This window comes from Geotrypetes seraphini, chromosome 5 (genome assembly GCF_902459505.1).
Source record: "Geotrypetes seraphini chromosome 5, aGeoSer1.1, whole genome shotgun sequence".
Classification (NCBI taxonomy): Eukaryota; Metazoa; Chordata; class Amphibia; order Gymnophiona; family Dermophiidae; genus Geotrypetes; species Geotrypetes seraphini.
In genome coordinates this window covers 162956207-162984088 of record NC_047088.1, presented here as the reverse complement: position 1 = coordinate 162984088, position 27882 = coordinate 162956207, and the positions used below count along the sequence as shown (strand labels likewise).

At 44.1% G+C, this 27882-nt stretch overlaps 1 protein-coding gene across 10 annotated transcripts in view; it reads right to left on the bottom strand.

Annotated features, from left to right (window-relative positions):
- Window positions 1-27882, bottom strand: part of FN1 (fibronectin 1) — a 361029-nt gene that overhangs the window by 313776 nt on the left and 19371 nt on the right. The window lies entirely within an intron of this gene.

Genomic DNA, 27882 nt, shown 5'->3' with positions numbered 1-27882 from the left:
ACATAACCGCAAGACTGCCATTGGGATGACAAACAGGGCAGTTGCCCCGCGTTTTAGCCCCCCCCCCCCCCCGCGAAGGCCAGTGTGCTTTCCCCCTTGCTTCCACCCACAGCCGGCATCCCCCTGGCCTTCCCGGTGTAACTTTAGAAGTTAATTACCATCTGCAGAGGATCACCAGTGCTGGAGAGTTTCTAACAGGCAGCCAATGGCCTCTGCTACACTTTCCCTCTGCCGCGGTCCCGCCCCTCCTCTGATGTAATGTCCTGTTTCGAACTGGGATGTACCGCAACAGAGGGGAAGGGCAGCAGATACCGCGGGCTGCCTGTTAGAAATACTCCAGCGCTGGCAATCCTCTGCAAATGGTAATTAACTACAAAGTTAGGCCGCCAGCCGAAACAAGGGGGAAGCATGTCAGTCTTTGAGGAGGGAGCCCCTAAAACCACAGGGCTGAAGGCAACTGTCTGTTTGCCCTAAATGCCCTTCTTGAAGTACATGGGTGGAGGGGATTCAAAGAGAGAGTATACTGGACTGTGGGTGGGGTGGGGGGAGGTAAAGGGGAAGAAATTATGGGCCTGGAAACAGAGGAAAGGGAGAGAGGGACAATGGGACAATGGGATGGAGGGAGGGAAAAGAAAGGGAGAGAAGTTGGACCCAAGGGGTGGTGTGGAGGGAGGGGGTATAAAGACACTGGATAGGAGGGTACTTGGGAAGAGAAAGAGAGAGATGGTGGACCCTGGTGTGGTGTGGAAGGAGGAAGAGAGATACTGGATGAAAGGGTAGTTGAGAAAAGGAGAGACTGTGGATCTGGGGAGCCACAATCAGAAATGGCTGTGCAAGTTCCCGGGGTAGTCTCACGAGTTCTCACAAGACTGCCCCGGGAACTTGCACAGCCATTTCTGATCACAGCTCAATACGGGAAAGGACCAAAGCAAAATCACTCCTGCTCTACTTCACTGATAGACCACCAGGGTTCAAAAGGTATATTGGAGAGGGGTCAGGGAGACAGGAAGGAAGTGGGGTGGTTTACAGTTGGCCGGGACATGATGTGGGAAGGATTGCTCCTGTCCCAGCTCACCACTGGACTACCAGAGTAGAGGTCTGCACGGGAACGGGGATCGCGGGGATCCCGCGGGTCCCGCGGGGATCCCGCGGGTTCCCCCCCTGGCCCACGGGACTCCCACGGGGACGCCCCCTGGCCCACGGGACTCCCACGGGGATGCCCCCCTGACCCACGGGACTCCCACGGGGACGCCCCCTTGCCCACGGGACTCCCACGGGGATGAAAACAACCTACCTAAATTCTGGCGATGCAAGCATGCAGATTACAAGTCTGGCGTCGTGTCGGGAAATAGCCATGTTGAGCAGTGAGCTCAGCACGTACACAGATGAAAGCCTTGCTTGCTGATTGGTCCGGCGGCCCCGCCCCACCGTGCCGCCGGACCAATCAGCAAGCAAGGCTTTCATCTGTGTACGTGCTGAGCTCACTGCTCAGCATGGCTATTTCCCGACGCGGGCATTAGGCTGTTTTTTGTCATTTCGGGTGGGGGATGGCAGCAGCAGCAGCCTGAAAAAGAAATCATCCTGGCCGGGTTCGGTGTCATGCTCCGGAGCTTCTACAGCCTTCCTATCTCCCTCTCCCTTCTACCTGCGGCTCTCTTCGGCAACTCAGCAGCAGCTTCTGACGTCGGGGCCTACCCTCTGCGAGTCCCGCTTGTTTCAACTTCCTTTTTCCACAAAGGTGGGACTCGTAGAGGGAAGGCCTCGATGTCGGCAGCTTGTCTTGATCACCGCTGCTGACGAGTTGCTTAAGAGAGCCGCGGAGCAGGGGGGTGTTGCCAGGTGCAGGTAGAAGGGAGAGGGCCAGATGCAGGACTCGTGGGTGAGGGAGGAGAAGAGAGAGGGGAGAGAAACAAAAGGAAATATTTCATACTGGGTTGGGCCGGAGTGGAGGGAGGGTGGAAAGATTCTGGCTACAGGGTGCATTAACAAAGGAAAAGGGGGGAAAGCTGAAAATGGAGATAGTGACACAAAGAAGAGAAAGGGTAAGCAGGACCTTCTGAATAAGGATAGAGATACAGAGGGGACATGAAGAGGAGGTGAAATAGAGACATAGAAGTAATGCTGAAAAAGTGTGTGTGGGGGGGGAGATAAAGACATTGAAAGGGCAAATGGTGAATATGGGGTAAAGACAAGGACAGAGACAAATGAAGATTCTGAAAAAGTGGTGAGATAGGGATATAGGTGAGATGGACACAAAGAAGGGTGATGCTGGAAAATAGGTGGAATGGTAATTCTGACAGACACAGAAGGGAAATGCTGGATCAAGGAGAGATGGGGCTCAGGCTGGATGGAATGAGGAGAAATGCCTTGTTGGCCCGGAACTTCCTCTCCTACGTCAGAATTGACGTCAGGGAGCGGAATGCTGGTCAGCGCGACGCTTCTGCAGGGAAAGCTTGGGACAGCGGTGGCTTGGGGACTATTCCCCGATGGCGGTGGCAGCAAACCGAGTGGCTTGGGGGAGGGCACGGAGAAAGAAAGAAAGGGGGCAGACAGAGAGACAGAAAGAAGGGGGAACAGGGAGACAGAAAGAAAAAGTTGGGGGAGAGAATGAGGTCTGGAGGAGAGGAAACATACAGGAGGCTGAAAGAAAGGAAGAAAGATTGGATGCACAGTCAGAAGAAGAAAGTGCAACCAGAGACTCATGAAATCACCAAACAGCAAAGATAGGAAAAATGATTTTATTTTCAATTTAGTGATCAAAATGTGTCTGTTTTGAGAATTTATATCTGCTGTCTATATTTTGCACTATGGCTCCCTTTTACTAAACCGCAATATTGTTTTTTAGCGCAGGGAACCTATGAGCATTGAGAGCAGCGCGAGGCATTCAGCGTAACTCCCTGTGCTAAAACCTACTATTGTGGTTTAGTAAAAAGGGAGGGGGTGTATTTGTCTATTTTTGTATTTTGTTACCGAGGTGACATTGCATAGAGTCATCTGCCTTGGGAAATGTATATGGCAGATATCTTTGTTTTGTGTTCAAAAGAAAAGGAAATGCATTTCTGGTTTTATTTCTACAGTGTTGAAGTACTTGTTGGCCCTTGCTGTGACTGGTGGGGATCCCCAAGCACCGCCAGCAGAGGACCTCCTCTAGAGATGGTCAGAACTCCCCTCCACCAAGCGCAGCAGTCGCTGGCAGCATCCATGAGCCACTGAGGTGCCAGCATCTGTGACTCAGGGACGCTACTGCTGCCTGCCAAGCTTGGCAAAAGGGACCCCAGGCCAACTGCAAAGGAAGTCCTCAGCTGACAGTTTGTGGGTTCTCATCAGCTGAGTATTTATATTTTATATTTACATTAGAGGTTCTGGTAGAAACCCATTTACAAAGTATGTATTCTTCCCAATTAATATTTCCAAATTAATAGTCTCTTTGCTTATTTGTAAATGGGTCTCTACCAGAGCCTTTAATTCAGTAGCATAATTAAATAAAATAACTATTTCTGAAGTTTATAGGGAAGGATGGTGACGGAGGGGATTCCTCGCGGGGACGGGTGGGGACGGAGGGGATTCCTCACGGGGACGGGTGGGGACGGAGGGGATTCCTCGCGGGGACGGGTGGGGACGGAGGGATTCCTCACGGGGACGGGTGGGGACGGAGGGATTCCTCACGGGGACGGGTGGGGATGGGTGGGATTTTGGCGGGGACGGGTGGGGACGGGTGGGATTTCTGTCCCCGCGCAACTCTCTATACCAGAGCTTAAAGCAGGCCCACGGGAGATCTGCAACGAGTCCGGGAGGAAGGATGTAAACAGTTGGCCAGGACAGGAAGCAGGAAGGATCACTCCTATCCTGGCTCAGTGCTGAACCACCAGGGCTTAAGGGAGGCCTGCAGTGGGCACTGGAGGCTGGATGCAGAGCAGGGCAGAAGGGAAGGAAGGAGTGAGGGAAGGAGGGCTGGGTATAAGGCAGAGCAATTGAATATAACCAGAGACCTCCTCGGTTTATATTCAAATGAACCTTCTTCCTCCTTTTTTGGGCAGAAAACGTTACCTTGTTTTATAATTGGCTCGGTTTATATTTGAGTATATATGGTAAGCAGAGACTTTGCTTATGACCCTGAACATGTCAGAGAGGTCCACTCCATAATCCACCCCCAAAATTAGTAACTGGGAGTATGCATCCTCCTCTGTTGTCAAAGCCTGATGCAGGATAGTATGGCAGGCACATGTGACAAAGAAAGCTATTGCTGCCACTTTCAGCCCCAATGCCAAGGCCTCAAATTGTCTATCCAATAGGCAATATACAAGCATATAAGTTGCATTTTGCTAACTGTATTCCAGTTGTTGTGTAATTTAACAATTTCCTTTCATGTTTGATTCACCCTTGTACTTTGTTTGCACCCAGAACCTTTGTCCTCCTATATCAATCATCAATATATTAATAAAAAGCTAGGCCTTTTACCCTAGGTCATGTACCAAACTGATTACAATGAAGTAGGTAGGCACTATTAACTTGCATATGGCTAGTGGCCACTAAGAATATTTTAGGTCTGCAACTAAAACACCAATATCAAAAACCGAATCCCAGCTATTATATCTGATTTCAGAAAGCTACAGCCAACCTCATGGGAAAATACATCACATAGATAACTGGTCAACTGTGCAGACATTATGCTACACATAGGTATATACTCAAATATAAACCTAGATTTTTGGGCCCAAATAATGGCCCAAAAATGAGGGTCTCTGTTTATGTTTGAGTTTTCCCCATCTCAGAACTGAAAAGCCTGAAAAGAATGCCAGAAGATAGAAAGAACTTGGAGAAAATCAGGATATCAAGCGCTTAGAGACAGATGGAGGAAACAACATGCATATTATAACTGCTATTTATTATTTCAATAGTGCTACCAGATGCACACAGCACTGTACATTAAACATGCTTGAAAGAGCTTAAATTTAAGGTATGACAGACACAAGACATAGAGAGAATCAATATATGGCGCTCATGAAATAAAACAAAATAAACAAAAATACTACTCAGATATGATTGGGGCAGACAAACCAGACTTAAGTTCAAAATTCTAACAAAACTGCACAGGAATGACTGCCTCAAACGTACTTCCCCCCCCCCCCCCACACACACACACCTCACTAGAATTATACTTTGAGAATAAGATAGAGAATATATTTAAACTATTTGATAATATTGTAGATAATCAACTAGAGGATACTATTTCTGAAAGCAATTCATTGGCTATACCTGTGGAAACAACATGGACAGCGTTTAATACTGTCACAACAAATGAAGTAAGACCTATGGTGACTAGGCTATCTGAAATGAGATGCCAACTGGATCTATGTTCATCCCACTATACCAAGATATGGCAGAAGTACTGAATTGATTACTTGAGATGAATAATTCTACATTAGGGCAAAAATGGTTCTCAGAGGAATTAAGGGAAATTCTACTTACACTTATCCCTAAAGGAACAGACCTAAACCTATTCCAAGCTGCAAGCATAACATTCCTGATGAAGTTGATAGAGTTTGTAGTCGCCACTCAACCAAAAGATTATATTTCAAAATGGAATTTACTATTACCCTCCCAATATGGGTTCAGAAATAAACATAATAGATGTAACCGGATGAAAAAAAATAATAAATTTAAAGCACTCTCAGGGGAGAGGCAGGAGGGAAATGCTGAGCCCTCTTGCTTTTGTGTAGCAACCATGCACAAAGAGCCTTAAACAGCTTGGGCCAATCAGAGCCTCAGGCCCCTCCCTGGATGCACTGGGAAGTGTTCTATGGCTCTGATTGGCCTGGACACCTAAAGTCTCCTATGGGGCATCTGGACCAATCAGAGTCTTAGAACCCTTAGGGTAGCGGGAGAGTGAAGGTAACTCTCCTGCTGCGGGGGGTGGAGGGGGGGGTGGGTGGAAGGGGTTGCATCTGGGATTTTAGGGCAGCAGGAGAGTGTGGGCAACTCTTCCACTGCAGGGGGGGGTGTTTTGCTGCCTTTCTGTGGGAGGGAGGTGTTCGCCGCCACTGCTGCAGGGAAAGGGTGTTGTGATGCAGCGGAGAGAATGAGCATCTCTCCCACTGAATCACAACACAGGGGCTTTCTAGCAGTGTCCGACACTGACTGCACCCCTGGACTAGTCACTTAACAACACCGCTTTTTGAAAATAGCTCGGCATTTTTTAAGAATCCACCGGAGGGCTCATTTCAATGTTGAAAAGCCTATTTGCATGTCAGTGTCAGAGACTGCTAGAAACCTCGCTAAAGACAGATAATCCATTTTGATAACCTGCCGCTAAACTGCGTACAGGCTAAACCACCGGGATGCAGTTTAGCAACGGTGTTAAAGTTTTGAGAATCTGGGCCTTAGTTAGAGATACATAGCCTTAGCCTAAGAAGACACTGCATTTAGCTTTTAGCCTGCATTCATCCAGGGAGGTTAGCGTTTTACTTCCATTCATTTGTTTACAGATAGGGTAATAGCAAACATGCAGATCTTCAGAGCAGCTGCTGGTTCCAGACAGGTGACAGGACAACAACTCAGTGATACCCAACGTAGGAAAGTGGTAATACCTGAAAAGGTTCAGATACCAATACTGCCTCACACACATACTCTGTCGTCTCTGGTACCGATGCATCAGGGGGCATCTCATTAGAAAGAAAAGAACACACATGCAGTTGTATGGCCAAAGAAATGTCCCGTTTATTCAGAGCACTGACACATATTTATAGCATTTCACATGGGTCAGTTTTTTCAGCATATGACTGTAGGAAAGACAATATTTGATAACAGGATACATAAAAGCAACTAGAAAGAGGTAGCAAATATAAGGGGAGGAATAGTGGGAAGTTTCCTTTATAAGTTTCCATTCTTGTCTAAGGTCTAGTAATGTTTCTTTTTTAACAAATGTTTCTTATCAAAACAAGTCAACTACAGAACAAAATGTGGACACAGAGCTCAGAACACAAAAGGAAAAGACCTTGTGGTTTCTTGGCAAAATGATAACTGTTTCAGCAGTTCCTTTTACACAAGCAGGAATAGAAAAACTTACAAAGAATATATATGCCCCTTCAATCCCCTCTTACGTCATGAAAATGACATCATAAGTATACAGCATGAGCTTGGAGGGAGAGATATTCCAGATATGTCCTATGATATATATTTCAAAAAGAAGGTGTTTAACCCATTCTTGCATCCAGCTAGAATATTGGTCCCAAGGATTAAACAACCCAGAATTACGTTTGAGCTCAGCAGAGAGGTCCTCCAATTTAAGGCGGGAGACAACACATGAACAGGTGAAAAACAAAATAATCCAAGCAACATTGGCTTGTACCTAATCCCTGGCCTTGTACCCATCGGGGACCCCTCTTGGGACACCAAGAGCAGCAATATAGACATGGGGGTCAAAGCTTCCGGGAAGGTCGGGGGTCTGTGGTAGGGACCGGTAGGTACTAGCCAGGGCTGCAGTAGAGCAATGAACAGCAGAGTTAACTATACCATAGAATTACAACAGCGTTCTCAAACACGCGGACCACGGGTCGCATGTGGCTCTCCAGGTTTTATTTGCGGCCTGCGGTCTGGAGGCCATCATTCTCTTCCTTTTGGAGCAGCAGCCGACTCGTTCGCTCAAAGCTGCGGGTTGGCATCTCCTTGCGCTATCCACTCCTGCATCGGAAGCCTCTCTGATGTCACATCAGAGAGGCTTCAGACGCAGGCGCGGATCTTGCAAGGAGCCGCCACCCGCGGCTTTGAACGAATGAGCCTGCCAGATACGCTGCTGCTCCAGTGGCGTACCAAGGGGGGGGGGGGGGCGGTCCACTGTTCTCTTCCTAGCAGGGCCAACCAACTCTGGCGGTCCGACGTCAATTCTGACGTCGAGAGGATGTTCTGGCTAGCCAATCGCTGCCTGGCTGCCCGGAACGTCCTTTCCGACGTTAGAATTGACATCAGGCAGCGAGAGTTGGTCGACCCCGTGCAGAAGAGAAGCATGGATATGGCCTGTTCCTGATAGCGGCAGCAGCAGCAGCCTATTCCGCGGCGGCGGTGGCATGGGGGAGGGTAGGAAGGAAGGAAGAAAGAAAGAAAGAAGGTGGGGTGGGGACAGGGAGCCAGAAAAAAAAAGCAAAAAATGGGGCACGGAGGAAGGAAGAAAGAAGGAGGGGGGACAGGGAACCAGAAACAAAGCAAAAAATGGGGCACGGAATTAGAGAAAGACAGACAGAGAAAGAAAAAAAAAGTTGGGGGAGGGAATGAGGTCTGGAGGAGAGGAAGCATACAGAAGGCTGAAAGAAGTGAAGAAGTATTGGATGCACAGTCAGAAGAATAAAGTGCAACCAGAGACTGATGAAATTACCAAACAAAGGTAGGAAAATGATTTTATTTTCAATTTAGTGATTGAAATGTGCCAGTTTTGAGAAAGAAAAGATATTGAACTTTAAATGTGAGTGCTGCAGAAAAAAATAGAGTACTTGGAGGGCCGCAGAAAAAATAGTTAATGTCTTATTAAAGAAATGACAATTTTGTATGAAGTAAAACTCTTTATAGTTTATATATCTTTCCTTTTAACTGTTAAAGGAAAGTTTTATAAACTATAAAGAGTTTTACCTCATGCAAAATTGTCATTTCTTTAATAAGGCATTAACTATTTTTTCTGAGGCCCTCCAAGTACCTACAAATTCAAAATGTGGCCCCGCAAAGGGTTTGAGTTTGAGACCATTGAATTACAGGGACCAGGTAAGGCAGGCAGCCAAGAGCGAAAGAGTCAGTCAGCAGCGAGGCCAAGCCAGGTTCAGAGAGGAACATGAGCCAGTTTGGTGATGTGGTCCACATCTTCCTCGAGCACGGTACCATCATCATCAAGGTCAAGGCAGCAGTTAGAGGTGGAACTTGCCACAGACGCCACCTTCCGCAGCTAGCAAGTAATCTAGGGCCAGGCAAGTCTGGGTTTTATGAGTGTAATAAGTTCAAGAGCAGCCTGCAAGCGAAGTATGCAGTTGAGCAGGTAGATTGGGGTCCGACAACCCCAGGAGCCATCTTTGGCCCACGTAGCAGGTCCATAAGCAGCAATGATCCATTCAGCAGGCCAGTTGTCTCCCCATTTTCCAATCTGTATGGGGTGGAGCGTGCTAATCGTTTTTGGCGACCCCTAGTGTCGAACACAGGGGCTCCCAGGCGTTCGTTGTCGGCGTCTGATGTCAGAGGAGGGGCGGGACCACAGCAGAGGAAACAGCTCAAAGCACTGCAGTGCAAAGAGCTGTAACCGCGATTTTCAGCTGAAGCTGTAAGGTAAACGGTTCGGGGAGGCCAGAGGGAACATGGAGGACTTCCCAGGGGGAGGTGTGCAGTCTTTCAGGGGGAGGGCAGTCCTTCAGGGGGGCCAGTCCTTCAGAGGATAGGACAGGACTTGAGGGGGGTGCAGGCCTTCAAGGGGTGAATAGGCCTTTAACAGGGAACAGGTCTTTAAGGGGGGAAACAGGCCTTCAAAGGGGGGACAGGCAGGCCTGGAGGGCAGTCCTTCGGGGGGGCAGTCCTTCAGGGGGTGGGACAGGCATGGGGGGTGCATGCCTTCAAGGGGTGAACAGGCCTTTAACGGGGAATAGGCCTTCAAAGGGGTGATAGGCAGGCCTGGGGGGCAGTCCTTCAAGGGAGGAACAGGCCTTTAAGGGGGGGGGGGTCAGGCCAGGGATGGTGGCATAGGCCTTCAGGGAGGACAGGCAGGCCTTCAAGGGGGGTACAGGCCTTCAGGGATGGGGATAGAGGCCTTCAGGGCGGAGGTGCAGGCCTTCAGGGGAGACAGACCTTCAGGGGAGGGGGGGCCCTGGTGTAGAAGTACACGGAGGGAGAAAAGGGGGTTCAAAGAGATGTGCATATGCCAGACATTGGGGGGGGAAGAAATAATGGGTCTAAAAATAGAGGATAGGGAGAGAGATGATGGACAATGGGATTTAGGGAGGGAAGGAACAGAAAGGGAGAGAAGTTGGACACAACGGATGGTGTGGAGGGGGGGATAGAGATACTGGATAGGAGGGTAGTTGGGAAAAGAAAGGGAGAGATGGTGGACCATGGGGTGGTGGGGAAGGAGGGAGAGATGCTGGATGAAAGGATAGTTAAGAAAAGGTGGATCTGTGGATGGAGACAAAAAAAAAAAAGAAAGATGGCAGACCTCCGGAGGAGGGAAGGGAAATAGAAGGGGAGGACAGAAATGGCAAATGGTTAGAACGGAGAAAAAAGAAAGAAGAAGACCCTGGCAAGCAAGTTATCAGAAGACAACCAGAGCCTGGGACCAACAAGATTTGAATAATGACCAGACAACAAAAGGTAGAAAAACTAATTTTATTTCCATTTTGTAATTACAATATGTCAGATTTGAAACGTATATCCTGCCAGAGCTGGTGTTAGACCACAAACGTGAGCTAGGATTTAACAGAGAGAGGAAAAGTCCTTTTCTTTTTGTTTATTTTGTTTACACCACAGCGCCAGTGTGGTTAGGAGAAGGCAAAGGGGGTGAAGAAGCTATAAAATAAACCTACCAGGATGTTTGAAAAAAAAACAACACCCAATTGGGCAGGAAAATCTAATCAAATCGAATCGAAAAACCAATTCAGTAGGCTAAATCGAATCGAAATTTTTTTCCCTAAATCGGGCAGCACTATTGAACACTAGGGTTATCCAGCTGAATCCACAAGTTGCTGCAAAAGGATGTTCAACTTCTCCTCCTTCTAACTGAGCTGGCCCATGCCCCGTTTTTTTCGTTTTGCAAGCAAGTTAAAAGGTGCTTTTCTGTTCTGCTCTGCTCTGTGGTTATTTCTTATTTTCAGGGGGTTTTCTTCCATCTGACATTTAAGGCTGTGTACCCAGAGGTTCCCACTCCTCTAGGACCTCTGCCTGAGAGAGGATGCAGACTCACAGTACAGAAGTCTACTGCTAGCAGGATCACCCTACAGGGATATCTATCTAGCCAGCCTGTTTTAATATTTTTGGAGCTCGTAATCTGTTCCTAGTAGCTGGCTCGCATCTTTGATTTATGAGGAGCTTGAATGCAGGCTGTTTAGCCCATGTCTGGCCATTTGGGTTCTATTAGGACCAGCTGAATGGTCCTCCCCCGTCGTATTGTTAGGATTTGAGAGGGATGAGTTTCAGTCCGACTTTGGTCCAACTGGCAACCTGAAGATTCCAGATCCTATGGTAATTTTGAGGCAGCATCTTCTCCTCATAGAGATTATACTAATCTTAATTATACATTTTGGTGGAATTCGGTATGTCATATTTTTAAGATGGAAAGAGCAATTGCAATCCAGAAAGGGAACTATAATAATTTTATAAAGATCTGGGGGCCATTGGAACGATATTGTAAGGAGTAAACATCATTTTCCTTGGATGAATATATGTACACATTGGGGGGTGGGAGGGAGTTTTTCTGGAAATTTCACTATATTATTTGTTTATATTATATTTATGATATAATTGATTATAATATTTGAAAGAAGGTGGGTGGGACGGGATATAATTTTTATGTTTGTAGAATTATATGAGAATTACAAGTGTTATTGTTGTTACTAATGATAAATTCCTGTACGCTTGCTGTAAGTTTTCAAAATGAATAAAGAATATTAAAAAAAAAAAAAGAGGCAGCATCTTCTCCAGTATTCCAGCTGCACTTCTGAGCTGAAGTAGAATGGCACATTAAGGATAGGATATGGAAGAGACCCACTTGCAGGCACTCTCTTGTGCTGTCCATGTAGCAGGAGTGGAGAATGTTCAAGCTGACTATCTTAGCCAGCAGACGCTGGACCCAGGGGAATGGTTGATGTCCCTGCAGACTTGACAGATTTCTTCGGTGTTGGGGATACCCACTTGTGGATCTGATGACAGCAGTAGTAAATATGAAAGTGTATTGTTTCTGTAGCTGAAGATTTGAGCCCAGAAGCACCTGGTTGGATGTGCTCATTCAACCTTATATATTTTTCTCCCATGGTCCATTATAGGGTGAGTCATTTGCAGGATAGCAAATCACCCAGGGTTGGTGGTCCTAGTGGCACCAGATAGGCCCTGCATGCCATGGCACACAGACCTGGTGCATCTGCAGAGGGACAAGAATCTCAGATTGTTGGTACATGTTATCTCCTATTTCAAGGTCCTGTTCCCATACAGAATCAATTGTCACGGCCTATGCTAAGGCTGGAAGATGTTTCAACATTGGTGTGCCAAAGTCAACGCCATTTTTGGGTCCTCCATATTGAAGGCAGGCTCAGTAGTCCCACCCTAGAGTCAGGTGACTGCTTTAGTATGTCCTTAGTTTTCAGAACAACTATGCACATTGCACTAGAAAGAAAGATTAGGTTCTGACCTCAATAATCTTCTTTCTTGTATATGTGCAAAGTAATTCTAAAGCCCCACCCTGTCGATAAGATTTGTCTGCTTTATGCCTCAGTCCAAACGACACTGCTAGGAACAACACAGAGAACATCCCCAGAGATTTTGGAGTGCTGGGAAAGAAGCTGAAGCAGACAGGAGCACAGGTGGTCTTTTCGTCAATTCTTCCAGTGAGAAACAGAGGCAGAGCTAAAGAAGAGCGTATTCAACGGACTAACGAATGGCTCCGAGAATGGTGCATAGAAATGAACTTCGGATTCCTGAACCACGGCGAAACGCTCCAGGGACTGCAGGGACCAGACGAACTCCACCTGACCAGAAGAGGTAGAAACGTATTTGGACATCGATTGGTCCGCCTACTCCACAGGGCTTTAAACTAGGTAAGTTGGGGGAGGGTACATACTTATATCCCAGAGCAGTAAGAAACCACCCTGAGGAGACGAGTCGCACTCACACTACCAAATCTAAGGTAAGTACCAATGATATCCACAATAATTCAGGGAGAAAAATCACTGATAATTTAGGAGCCACACTAACTCATAAAGGAATCTCTTCACAGATATGGAGGGCTATGTATGTTAATGCACACAGCTTGGGCAATAAAATTCTAGAATTAGAGACTGAGATAACAAACGCCGATCTTGATGTGATAGCGATATCCGAAACCTGGTTCACGGAATCGCATGGGTGGGATATGGTTATACCAGGGTACAACCTACTTCGTTGCGACCGAGTGGGTAAATTGGGGGAAGGAGTAGCGCTATACACTAAGGAAAGCATCAAAACCACCAGAATCACAGATGTTAGATACACCGGGGAATCCATCTGGGTGAACCTGGCCAGAGGAAATGAAAAATGCCTATACCTTGGTGTGATATATAGACCTCCCAGGCAACAGGAGGACAAAGACATAGAATTAATCGAGGACATAGAGAACATCACACTGCGCGGAGACTCAGTAATGCTAGGAGACTTCAACATGCCAGATGCAGATTGGAACACACTCTCCGCGACTACGGGGAGCAGCAAAAGAATATTAAACTCCATAAAGGGTGCACGTCTCAAGCAATTGGTATTGGAGCCCACCAGGGACCAGGCGTTACTAGACCTAGTTCTCACCAACGGAGATAGCGTCACGGAAGTCTCAGTAGGAGACACACTGGCCTCCAGCGACCATAATATGGTATGGCTCAACCTCAAGAAAGGTTTCCCTAAGATAAACACAGCAACAAGGGTTCTCAACTTTAGAGGTACAGACTTCAACCGCATGGGAGATTTTGTCCATCTGGAGCTACATAAACAAGCAAAATCTGACAATGTGGAGGACATGTGGACGTCTCTGAAGTCCATACTACACAAAGCAACAGACCGATATATAAAGACAGTAAGTAAACGCAGGAGAAACAAAAGACCCCAATGGTTCAGTAAAGAAATTTCAGACCTAGTTAAACAGAAAAAAGACGCATTTATCACCTACAAACATTTAGGCAGAGAGGGGGCAAAAGAGGACTATCTAGACAGATCTAAAGCTGTCAAAACAGCAGTCAGAGAGGCCAAACTCCGAATGGAGGAAGAGCTAGCACGTAAAATTAAGAAAGGGGATAAATCCTTCTTCAGCTATATTAGTGACAGGAAAAGAAATAAAGATGGGATAGTACGCCTGAAGAAATTGGACGGTAACTTTGCGGAATCAGATTCTGAGAAGGCAGAACTACTAAACCAATACTTCTGTTCAGTGTTCACCCGCGAAATGCCGGGAGCTGGTCCACAGCTGCAGACGGGAGATAACCAGAAAGACCCGTTTCAAGATTTCGAATTTACGCCCAGTAGCGTCTACGACGAACTATCAAGACTCAAAGTAAACAAAGCCATGGGACCGGATAACCTACACCCCAGAATGCTCAGGGAGTTAAGGGAAGTTCTGGCTGAGCCATTATCTGTTCTTTTCAATCTTTCCCTAAGAACAGGAAGGGTCCCCTTGGACTGGAAAACCGCCAACGTAATCCCACTCCACAAAAAGGGCTGCAGGACAGAGACAGCAAACTACAGACCAGTGAATCTCACGTCTATAGTGTGTAAACTCATGGAAACACTGATCAAACAGAATATTGACACAATCCTAGATGAAAAAAAACTGCGTGATCCACACCAACACGGGTTCACCCAGGGAAGATCCTGCCAATCTAATCTGATTAGCTTTTTTGACTGGGTTACTAGACAACTGGACGCTGGAGAGTCACTGGACGTGGTATATTTGGACTTCAGTAAAGCATTTGATAGCGTCCCTCATCAAAGATTACTGAACAAGCTGAAATCGATAGGATTAGGAGACACTCTAACTACATGGGTTGGGAATTGGCTGAGCGGTAGACTTCAGAAGGTGGTGGTGAACGGTACCCCATCCGAAGCATCGGACGTGATCAGTGGAGTGCCGCAGATCTCGATCCTGGGCCCGATTCTATTCAACTTATTCATAAGAGATATGACGCAGGGACTTAGAGGAAGGGTATCACTGTTCGCCGACGACGCCAAACTTTGCAACATAGTAGGCAGAAGCTTATTACCTGATAATATGACACACGACCTACTGCTTCTGGAACAATGGTCGACTACTTGGCAGCTAGGCTTCAATGCTAAAAAATGCAAGATAATGCACCTGTGTAAGAGAAACCCGCGCAGAACTTATGTACTAAATGGTGAGACCTTGGTTAGGACCACGGCGGAACGCGATCTAAGAGTGATCATTAGCGAGGACATGAAGGTTGCCAATCAAGTAGAGAAGGCTACCTCCAGGGCAAGACAAATGATGGGATGTATCCACAGAGGTTTTGTCAGCAGGAGACCTGAAGTTATGATGCTGTTGTACAGAGCCATGGTGAGGCCTCACTTAGAGTACTGTGTCCAGTTTTGGAGACCACACTACCGAAAGGACGTGCTGAGGATCGAGTCGGTGCAGCGAACGGCCACCAGGATGGTCTTGGGGCTCAGGGATCTCACGTATGAAGAAAGACTAAAGAAATTGCGGCTGTACTCACTTGAGGAAAGAAGAGAACGGGGAGATATGATTGAAACGTATAAGTACATCACGGGACGCATCGAGTCAGAAGATGATATCTTCTGGCTCATGGGACCCTCGACCAGCAGAGGGCATCCGCTGAAAGTCAGGGGAGGGAAGTTTCATGGCGACTCCAGGAAGTACTTCTTCACCGAAAGAGTGGTGGATCATTGGAACAGACTCCCACTCCAGGTGATAGAGGCCAGCAGCGTGACGGATTTTAAGAGGAAATGGGATACTCACGTGGGATCTTTAAGGGAGTAAACTCAGGGGGGAGGGATACTTGGAATGGGCAGACTTGGTGGGCTATAGCCCTTTTCTGCCGCTTTTTTCTATGTTTCTATGTTTCTAAGGTATGTCTGGAACTGGAAAACATTTATGTCAGTCAGCTAAGCTAAAAAAAAAGTTTCTCAGTCTGATAGCAGGTCATGCAAGTAGCTACAAGTGTTGAATGCACATGGTTTTGGTTATGGTTTATTTAACTTTTGTTTACTGTACAGAGCAGAACAAATGAATATGATCAAGGAGATTCCCCATGACCCTGCTTGTTATGTCTTCTATCATAGTGGTTCTTGACTGCTTTGGAACAAATTGCCTTTTCTTTAATATTTCTGAGCAATAGACTATAGAAGTCCATAGGTACTGTCTTTAGGTTCCCAATGCTGGATTTGCCATTAAAACCCATTCCAGCCTATCCTAATCATACAGTCACTGGAGCTTCTATCAAAGCCTTCCCCAGCTCATCCTAAAACAAATCATCATATAATTTTCTTTCTCCCACAATTTTTTTTTTAGTTGCAACAAATAAATACAAATATTTAAATGTTTAACCTCTGTGTTGGTGTGAATTGAAGCGAAAACCTATGGAAACTTCTGACCGTGATTATAACATCTCATACATTTAATTGTAATAATCAAATTGAAATGTAATTGCATCACCTCACCACTAGGGGGTTCTACATACAGAAACATGCTTGATTGATCTGACATCGAGATTTAGATAAAGGGAACGGGAATAAGACTTGATATACCGCTTTTTCAGTGTGGTTACAATCAAAGTAGCTTACATATTTAAAAAAAAAAAAAAATAGGAATAATGTTATAAAATACCTGCAATATACTTCATATAAATCCTAACCAAAATCACAGTTGACTTTATTCTATAAAATAATTAAATAATGTGTAACAGTGCTCAGACCCACAACCAATTGTCCAAATATTGTGAACAAGTAAGGATGTTCAGTAGGACCATCATAGCAACTGTTAGTCCTGCCGCCAAGTTTCAAATTTATTAACTTTTAATATACTGACCATCAACTGGTATCTAGCCAGTTTACAATAAAATGTTAAAAATAGAGATAGAAAATTATATTTATAAAAGGAGTTAATAAAAGTGTACATTAAGGACATGAACTGGACGAACTTGAGAGTGATGGTAAGAGGGGAAGGGAGGGGTAAAGTTACATAATTAGGAGAAGAAAAGAAAGAGAGGAGAAAAAAAAAAAGGAGTTTGAAAGAAGAATGGAGGGAGAGGATAAAACGGTGCTGGGGCCGTTACTCTTTAACATATTTATCAATGACCTGGAAAAGGAGGCAAAGTGCGAGGTTATAAAATTTGCAGACGATACCAAGCTGTGCGGCAGTTAGGACCAGGGAGGAGTGTGAGGACCTACAAAGGGACCTGGACAAGCTGGAAGACTGGGCAAACAAATGGCAAATGTGCTTTAACGTGGACAAATGCAAGGTCATGCATATAGGGAAAAAGAACCCGTTGTTCAACTACAAATTGGGGGGGGGGTATTGTTGGGAGACAGCAGACTTGAGAGAGACTTGCGTGTGCTGGTGGATGCATCACTGAAGCCATCTGCACAGTGCGCAGCAGCCTCGAAAAAAGCCAACAGGATGCTGGGCATCATAAAGAAGGGCATAACAACCAGAACACGGGAAGTCATCATGCCATTATATCGAGCGATGGTGCGTCCACATCTGGAATACTGTGTTCAGTATTGGTCGCCGCACCTCAAGAAGGACATGGCGGTACTTGAGAGAGTCCAAAGGAGAGCAACGAAAATGGTAAGAGGGCTGGAACACTGCCCATACGCCGAGAGGTTGGATAGGCTGGGGCTCTTCTCTCTGGAGAAAAGGAGGCTCAGGGGAGATATGATAGAGACCTTCAAGATCATGAGGGGCATAGAGAGGGTGGATAGGGACAGATTCTTCAGACTGAAGGGGACAGCAAATACGAGAGGGCATTCGGAGAAACTGAAGGGAGATAGGTTCAAAACAAATGCAAGGAAGTTTTTTTTCACCCAAAGGGTCGTGGACACTTGGAATGCGCTACCGGAGGAAGTGATCAGGCAGAGTACGGTACAGGGATTCAAACAGGGATTGGACGGATTCCTAAGGGATAAAGGGATCGTGGGATACTGAGGGAGGAGCTGGGATGTAACACAAGTATAGAAAGCTAACCAGGTAATGAGTATAGAAACCAAACCAGGTCGTGCATGTGCAAGACCAGAGGGTTAGGACTTCGATAGGAAGACAGGACTTAAATGAGAAACCAAGGTGGCAAGGGAGCCCCTTCTGGTGATTCAGACAGGTCGTGACCTGTTTGGGCCGCCGCGGGAGCGGACTGCTGGGCAGGATGGACCTATAGTCTGACCCGGCGGAGGCACTGCTTATGTTCTTATGTAGGATGGGATCGCTTCATAGAAGCGGTTGGTTGAGTAAGAAGGAAATGCTTTAAGAGCAGATAAAGCATCTCGAAATAAGAAAGTCTTTAGGCTTATCTTGAATCTATCAAGTTGTTTTTCATGGCAGAGTTGATGTGGTAGAGCATTCCACAATGTTGGGGCAACTACTGAAAAATTTGTTTTTCTAGTGTAGAAAAAATCTTTTATAGAGGGAATTGAAAGGAAATTCTGGTCTGCTGATCAAAGTGTACGTGTTGGGCATTGTGGAATGAGAAGCCTATCAAGGTAGGAAGGCTGATGGGAGAGTTTAATTTTAAAGGTCAACAGGATGGTTTTATAAGTAGCACGATGTGTTATGGGAAGCCAATGTGCTTCTTTCAGGAGAGGGGTGACGTGATCATATTTACCTAGTTTGTATATAAGTTTTATTGCCATGTTTTGGATTAACTGTAAACGTCGGATTTCTTTTTGGAGAATTCCGTTATATAGAGAGTTGCAGTAATCAAGGTGGGAGATAACTAAGGAATGAACCAAAGTTTTGATAGCATCCGTGTCTAGGATGGAAGTTAGAGAACGAATAAGGTGAAGTTTATAAAAACAAGTTTTTACCACCGAGCTGATGTGATCGTGGAAAGTAAGGTCCTTATCGATGATTACTCCCAGTAATTTTATTTTTGTTTCGAATTTTATAGGGGTGGATTTGATAAAAATCTTTCCAGATAGTGACTCACTGTTTTTGATAGGAAATAGGAGACTGCAGGATTTATCAACATTGAGAGAGTTTATTTGTGTGAAGCCAGTCACTTATTTTATCTAATTTATTGTTAATTTCTTTTGTTTCTGAGGTATTTGAGGTATTGACGGGGTGAAGTAGTTGAATGTCATCCGCATAGGCAAAGATTGTGAATCCAATTGACTGTGCCAAAGTAAGGAGAGGTGACAGAAAGATATTGAATAGTAGGGGGGATAGAATAGAACCCTGCGGGACGCCGTGAGTTTGTGGTATAGATGAGGAGGTTTCCTTCTTTACGTGAACTTTAAAACTGCGTTCGTCAAAGTATGAAGTGAATATGAGAGGGCTGGTCCTATAACGCCGCAGTCTTTGAATCGGTTGATGAGGAGAGAATGGTCAATGGTATTGAAGGCTGCAGACAGATCTAGAGAGATAAGAAGGACGGATTTTTGGTGATCAAGAAAATAGTATATAGTTGAAATGAGGCCTAGCAATGACAATTCGGTAGAATGAGAGGAGCGGAAACCTGTTTGATATGGGTGTAGAGCATGAGTGTTGTCAATAAATTCTGCGAGTTGGTTGTGAATGATTTTCTCAGTCAGTTTTGATATTAGAGGGAGGTTAACAATTGGACGGAAATTTGCCAACACTTCAAACAGATAATCATTGTTATTGTGATTTTATATCCAATGTACAGAAAAATCACTTAGTTGGATATGTTTGGCGAGAAAATGTCAATTGGTCCAATACCGGAACAGCCTCATTAAATATACTCATGAAACAGATATACACAATCCTGAAACTGCACACTGTTACACATTATTTAATTATTTTATAGAATAAAGTCAACTGTGGTTTTGGTTAGGATCTACATATTTTCTAGACAAGTACTTATTTTGTACCTGGGACAATGAAGTGTTACGTGACCTGCCCAGAGTTACAAAGGAGCTACAGAGGGAATCGAACTCACAACCTCAGGATGCTGAGGCAGCTGCTCTAACTACTAGGCCCCCTCCTCCACTCAGTATTAAGCACAGCTAAACAAATGTTACTACTACAATTCAGTGTCTCAGCAGAATTTGATAGTCGACCACAGACTTGTTGAAATAGGAATCTCAGGAATGGTATTACAATGGTTCCAAGACTTCCTGATGAAAAGACACTGCAGAATGTTAAAAGACAGAGCCCTCTCTGAATACTGGTCTCCATCATGCTGAGTACCACAAGGATCTCTCAGCTCACCATTATTATATAACATCTTTATGACACATTGAACTTGATAAGCTTCAGACCAGGGGAATGGCTCTTCTTATACGCAGATGCCTACAAGTCTGAACCAAGCAAGCATGACAACAATAATTTCCAGAATGCTAACTAAAGTGCAAGAATGAGCAGGGAGATACTTAGGTTTTTTCAGTATTTAGTTTGAGATGGTATTATGGTTTGGGTGACATACATACCTAATCCCATCTACTATTAACCTTTCAATAGGACCCAGCTTCAACACTGAGAAAACTTCAGAAGTACTGGAAATCACTTTAGATAGTTCATTAACCCCCCCCCCCCCTCTTCTACGAAACTGCACTAGCATTTTTTAGCGAAGAGAGCCGTGCTGAATGGCCCACGCTGCTCCCGACGCTCATTGAGTTCGGGCCATTCAGCGCGGCTCCTCATGCTAGAAACTGCTAGCGTGGTTTCGTAGAAGAGGGGGTAAGTTTTCAAAATCATGTTAACAACTTAGTTCAAAAATTCTTTCTTACCAGGAAGGATAAGAACCTACTTCTTCCAACAGCACTATAGGATACTAGGGCAGTCAATGATATTGTCACCACTAAACTACTGCAATGCCCTACTATCAGGTATCTCTGTGAAATTAATGAAAAAACTCCAACTGATACAAAGCACTTCAGCAAAACTCATATGCTACAAATCAAGATCTGACCATGTCACATCACTGCTTATAGAACTACACTGGCTACCGAGAGATAACAGAACAGAATTCAAACCATGCTGTGTAGCATTTAAAATACTATATGGTGATGTTCATAATAGCTTTTGCAGATTTACTGAACTAATAGGTAGATATGTTGACCAATGTAACTAACAACCTGACCCTATCATTCCCAACTCTGAAAGATATAAAATACAACAAATCATAACTACCAAATAGCAAAAGTGTGGAACTCGCTTCCCATCGAAATTCACACAACTATAGTATACACACAGTACTGTATATGCAAAAATCTAAAAACACAGCTTTTTAAGAAATCCCTACCAGGGGTCCAAAGAGATGCAGACTAATAATACAAGTCATCCTAAACAAAGACAATGTTAATGGTGAGCTGCTATTTATAATACTGTATATTAGCTCAGACTGTATGTATAATTTGATAACAAGTTGATAACTTTATGTAGCATGTACAGTACAATTCTTTGTAAAATACTTAACTCTATACAAAATTCTATGTAACCTGCCTAGAACTCTAATTAATGAGGATTTAGTGGGATATGAGATTGCACATAACATAACGATGAAGAAAAAGGACAGAAATCCTAGAATTTAAAAAAAATTACTGAAGAAGTCAGAGACAAGATGTCTACTGAGAAGTTAGCCATTAATTAGATACTTGCCCTCTTGGAATTTCTGAGGCCTACTGGACTACTAGATGAATCTGGAGGCTGATCCATGGTATAACTAAGCTGCCAATTACATCCAAGGAATCCTGAGATATATAGAACCTGAGCTTGTAAGTTTGACATCTGAAAAAAAAAAAAAAGGTCCCGTTCTTGCAATCATCCTCACCGTCATGAGTACTATAGGATGCAGAAGCTGTCATCTGAACTGGTTCCTTTCTGCAACCATAGCAACATCATTCATGGGAGAACATCCAATTAGTATTAACTACGGCTGAACTCTTAGAAACATTTTGAGAACAAAACCTCACAAGAAGGATCAGCAACTATCAAATTCCAACCGTTGCAGGAGAAAAATTTGGGAATGTTAAGAAAGGAGATAGAGAGTTAGAGAAGAGTTACCTGCTATGGAACATCTGCAAGCTAATGCTCTAAAGGAAGGATGTCCAATCCACTGGAGAAAAATCCTTGACTAGACTGTCCTAGGTACTTCATGTGAGGATTAGAGCTGTAGGGCTTTAAAATAACCCTTGAGAAAAAGGTAAATGTTCCTGGTGAATAAGGCAGATGATATACCAGTATACCAAAAGCAATGGAAGAAATAAAAATCACTGCAGAAAAACACACCACCAAACCTTAAAGAGTTGCCAACCCAGATGAATGGAATGAACGGAAGGAGGTTAGTGACAAGAGAGAAGAATCACTCAGAAGGTATGTAGGCATTGTATTTGCATACCATTCCATTCTGTGCTTTTGATGAAACCTAGTGAGCAGAAGCAGAATATAAAAAAATTACTTTTTGTCCTTGTTGTTCCTTTTGTTTTGTTTTTTTTAATGTTATTTTTGAAACTGCATTGAAATAAAGGCATCCACTGCTCCACTGGAATACACCACACTAATAACTCAGGAACAACATAGCAAAGGCTTCCCCGAAAAGGAGCAGTATTGCACCAAGAAGGTGAAGTAAACAACAAGAGAGGAGTGCCAGAACTGATGGACGTAGACCCTTGAGCATAGAGATCAGAGGCAGAAGCCCTACTGAATTCTTATAATGTCCTCTACTCTTGCATTAGAACCAGGACAGAATGTTGCGGAATCATGTCAAGATAATCTTATTGTATGCTGACTAGGAAGAGTAAAACTGGAATTAGGAAACTGATTGGATCTGTAAAATGTATAAGACTACAGAATTTTAAAATGACCAATTTGTGAAGAGGCCAAGCAGAAACAGTATCTGCTGAATTCTCACTTGTGATACCAGATAGAGAAGAAATAAGAAACTGAAAATACAAAGACTCGGCAGTGACCGAAGAACTACTCAAGGAGCCAAAGAAAAAAAAAGAGTCCACCTCTAAGGAGTTACTCTAAAAGCACATGTCATGACACCTCTTTGACCCTAATAGAATAGCATCATTTACCATAAGTTTGAATCTAAGACAATGAAGGGTTACCTTAAGTGATTTGTTCAAGATTGCAAGGAGATGCAGAGGGAATTGAACTGTAGTGCCCTGGCTCTCAGCCTGCTGTTCTAAACAGCAGGCTGAGATCTCCTGGAAAGAAAAATAACTTAACAAAATAAGGTCACAAAAGAAGGACATTCCAGAGGAGAGAGGCTACATGCACTAGATGAGGGAATCTTGTGGTCCTAAATCAAGAATAAATAGAAAAAAATGTCAGCATAAATTTGTTTCAAATATGTGTGAATTCAAACACTGCCTACCTGATGGACCTGTGACTGAAGATTTATAAATAAACTACAATCTTCCTTAGGACCAACCAACTGCAAAAGATAGCGGACTAAGCTGTCTAGCTAACAGAAGTAAAAGGAAAGGAGTCAATTAATCTTTAAGTGAATGGTAAAAGTGAGACTGATGAACCCTCAGTTGAGAACAACACACTTTATACTTGAGGGAATAGTACAGCATGAGATCCTTAGAATCTAAGAATAGAAGCATTGTCATAGTGGTCTAAGAAAAGGTCCATATAGCCCAGCATCCTGCTTCCAACAGAGGAAGATCCAATCAAGAGGAAGAACAAGAAGGAGCAAGATTTCTTACTACCAACCCCTGGGATAAGCAGTGGATTCTCATCAGTCCTATCTTAAGACAATTTAAAGAGTCAGCCTCCAAGCACGGGAAGCCCAAAAGAAACCCAGGTAGGTTTTGAGGAATAATCTGAACTCATCTAACGTAGGAAGTATCATGGAAAAAGAAGAGAATATACAAAAATTGGAGTCCCCTCAGAACTAACGAGATGTTAGGCGAAAAATGTCTGCAGACCAAGTGCATCCTCAAAAGGTAGGCAGATAATAATCTCTGGCATGAGACTTAGGGTACTCCAAATAAGAAAAACCTCCAAGCAAAAGCTTGCTAAGTAAAAGGAGCCCTTAGTTTGTAAACCGAACTATAACCCTGAAGAGCTCTAAGAGAGTTCAATGTCTGTAAACCTAACTGCAGGAGGAAAAAAAACATATTTTTTAAAGAATAGGAAGCAGAACATACTTACATTGATAGAGAAAGTTTCTTCTTCCAGCAGCCTAAATTAAATTCTACAGGCCTCAAAATGATATAATGTCTGATGGAAGAGGACCAAAAAAAAAAAAAAACCCCTCTGCCATTGAGCACCAGATTGAACCAAGCTCTAGGACAGTGGTCTCAAGCTCACGGCCCACCAGGTATTATTTTGAGGCCTTCGGTATGTTATCATTGTTCTGGAACGTTGCCTGCCTTACTGCTGTAACCTCATGCAAGTGCTTTCCTGCGTCTGTATGCGATTGTGAGGTTGAGTGGAGAGGACAATTGCGTACAGACGCAGGAAAGCGCTTGTGTGAGGTTACAGCAGTGAGGCGGGCAATGTTCCAGAACATAAGGTAACTATTGGAGGCCGTGCAGCTTGTGCGTGTGTACGTAATCTTGTGAACTCTCGTGAAATTTGGCACCTCTCCTGGCAGTGACTGCTTGATGTAAGATAGCGGTTGTGTCCAGTGCTGGAGGAGGTGAGAGCTGAAGGCGGTTGCGGACACGACCACCAGACACCTAAGGCACAAGTTTTCCAGGCACAAGTCGGATATTGATTCTCCCCCCTCTACAAAAAGCCTATAGAGCTACACAAAATTTTGTCTCTTGCAGTTGATACTTTAGAATCTAAATCACAATTTTGCATGAGGTAAAACTCTTTATAGTTTATAAATCTTTCCTTCATTGCTTCTGATAATTTTAGCTATACACAGCTGAAAGCATTGCAACATGCAGAAAGTGAAAATGTTGCACTGCTTTTAGCTGTGTATAGCTGAAATTATCAGAAGCAATTAAGGAAAGATTTATAAACTATAACAAGTTTTACCTTATGCAAAGTTGTCATTTCTTTAATAAGACATTAACTATTTTTTTCTGCGGCCCTCCAAGTACCTACAAATCCAAAATGTGGCCCAATAAAGTGTTTTGAGTTTGAGACCACTGCTCTAGGATGACCTCCAGCTCTGCTGCAGAATAGAAAATAATCAGGAAGACCTGGAGCTGGAGCTGCTATGGCACCAGGCAAAGTTCCTCCCACTTTTTACTGGCGATTTTCTGCACAAATAGTGTGCATATAATTTGCATGCTATTATGCTGAGAATCACCCATAAAATAAAGATCACTCCCACTATGGCCATTACATTGACTCGCCGGATTTTACTGGCAAGTTTTGAGAATCCAGTCCTCAGTGCTTTAAAAGGGGATTTGGATTAGCTGATGCCTTTCTTATGACTTCTCATACATTCAAGATAGAGTACATTCAGGTATATAATGGAAGAATTAAACTAACAAATTAATTAATAAAGCTTTGTAACTAACACAAAGATATTTTTAATAGGCTCTACCTCAACAAGTTTAAAAACAAAGGTGAAAGATTTTCCAGGAAACAACTAACACTAGTTAAAGTGTCCTCAGAGAGCAGGGGGAGGTGGAGAACTCCAAGGAATCCTTTGAAGTAAAATGTAGAAGGAAGTTTGGCAAAGAATTGCTGCTTGAAAAAAATGAAACTCAATCCAAAATAAGAAACTCTCCCCAATAATTCACCAGGCCATTGGCAACCCCTAAATTTAGGCAGGAAAATAGCAACTGTTCCCAGACTGAAGAAAGCAGGTCTGGAAATCTGGCTGTAACTCCCAAGTTCCAAGTTCCATATGGCCGCACTCAAAGGCATATCTTGAGATGCCCCCTTACAAGGTCTCGCCCACTGTCTGATGCACCCTCTTCGATTAGATACACTTTCCAGGATTTCCCATTGAAGCGCCTCTACGTTTCACCTTAGATGAGTCAGTGACAGAAAACATTTAGCACCCCACTACAGCCTCATTAGAAAGTGCTCATTTGCGCTCGTAGCTTCTTGCCCAAAAACTCTTGGCGGTGGCTGTATAGTTGCAATGTTACTTGGAATATGTTTATTTTTATGTTTATTGAGAGTTTCTATACCACTACTAATGACTGGGGAGTCAATTCAGAGCAGTTTACTTGGGCTTCTACAAAGGTGTTATGCTGTATGAGCTTCTGTAGAGATGTTACCATAAAGAGTTTCAAAAGAGCTTCTATGAGGTGTTACAATACATGGGCTCTAGACTGAAATACACGGCACTCTGTAGTGGTGTTACAATATAGAGTTATTAATATCAGCATGATTATGCCATAATCATCCTACTTATGTTACTGGCACTTTGATCATCCTACTTATATGCACATGTATATACCAAATCAATCAGCCTATGTATATACAAATATAAACGAGGTTTACTATTGAAGATAAATACACTATATTTATATACCTGCCAAGGAGGTTGGACATTTCAACTAGCTATAATCCTATTTACACACAACTCATAATTTCAGTTGAAGTAGGTTGGGAAAAGGATAGATACTATCTTGAGAATTGGAAAGATCCTATCTTGAGAAACCCAGCTGATTCATATGAACATAAGAATAGCCTTACTGGGTCAGACCAATGGTCCAACAAGCCCAGTAGCCTGTTCTCACGGTGGCCAATCCAGGTCACTAGACCTGGCCAAAATCCAAGGAGTAGCAATATTCCATGCTACCGATCCAGGGCAAGCAGTGGCTTCCCCAATGTCTTTCTTAGTAACAGAGTATGGACTTTTCCTCCAGGAAATTGTCCAAACCTTTCTTAAAACCAGCTACACTATCCACTCTTACCACAACCTCTGGCAATGCATTCCAGAGCTTAACTACCGTATTTTTCGCTACATAAGACGCACCTGACCATAAGACGCCCCTAAATTTAGAGGAGGAAAACAAGAAAAAAAACATTCTGAACCAAATTCTCCCTGCCAAACTCTGCACTGAACCCCACACTCCTTGCTAGGCTCTGCGCCCTGTCCCCCCTCCCTGCCAGGCTTTGTACCCTATCCCCCCTCTGGTGGTCTAGTGGTAGGCAGGGACAGGGCACAGATGGCAAGGCAGACGACTTTTTAAAATATACAATATCTCCTCAGTAACAGCTATAGAAAAATAGACAAATATAGTGCAAAATATAGACAGAAGATATAAATTCTCAAAACTGACATATTTTGATCACTAAATTGAAAATAAAATCATTTCTCCAACCTTTGGTTGTCTGGTGATTTCTTTATTTCCTTCTTCAGGCCCAACAATTGCCCCTTCCTTCCTCCTATGTTCCCCTCACTCCCTTCCAGCCTTTGTCCTCTTCCCCCCCCCCACTCCCCCCGTTGTCTGGTGATTTTTTTCTTTCTTTCCTTCCTCAGGCCCAACAATTGCCCTTTCCTTCCTTCCTCCTATGTTCCCCTCACTGTCTTCCAGCCTTTGTTCTCTTCACCCCCCCTCCCACTCAGGACCAACAATTGTCCCTCTCTCCCTTCTATGTTTCCCTCACTGCCTTCCAGCCTTTGTCCTCTTCTGCCCCTCCAAGCCCGCTTGGCGGCGGTCAAAATATGGTAACTCAATGAAGTTATAAGGAAATACTTTTCCAATAGGATGCACCTTTTTTTCCACCCACTTTTTTTGGGGAAAAAAGTGCATCCTAAGGAGCGAAAAAAATTTCCTCCTATTGGAAAAGTATTTCCCTATAACTTCATTGAGTGTCCCCTAGTCTTTGTAATTTTTGACAGAGTGAAAAATCGATCCACTTGTACCCGTTCTACTCCACTCAGGATTTTGTACACTTCAATCATATCTCCCCTCAGCTGTCTCTTTTCCAAGCTGAAGAGCCCTAACCATTTTAGTCTTTCCTCATACAAGAGGAGTTCCAAACCCTTTATCATCTTGGTCGCTCTTCGAACCTTTTCTAGTGCCATTATATCTTTCTTGAGATATGGAAACCAGAATTGAATGCAATATTCCAGATGAGGTCACACCATGGAGCGATACAGG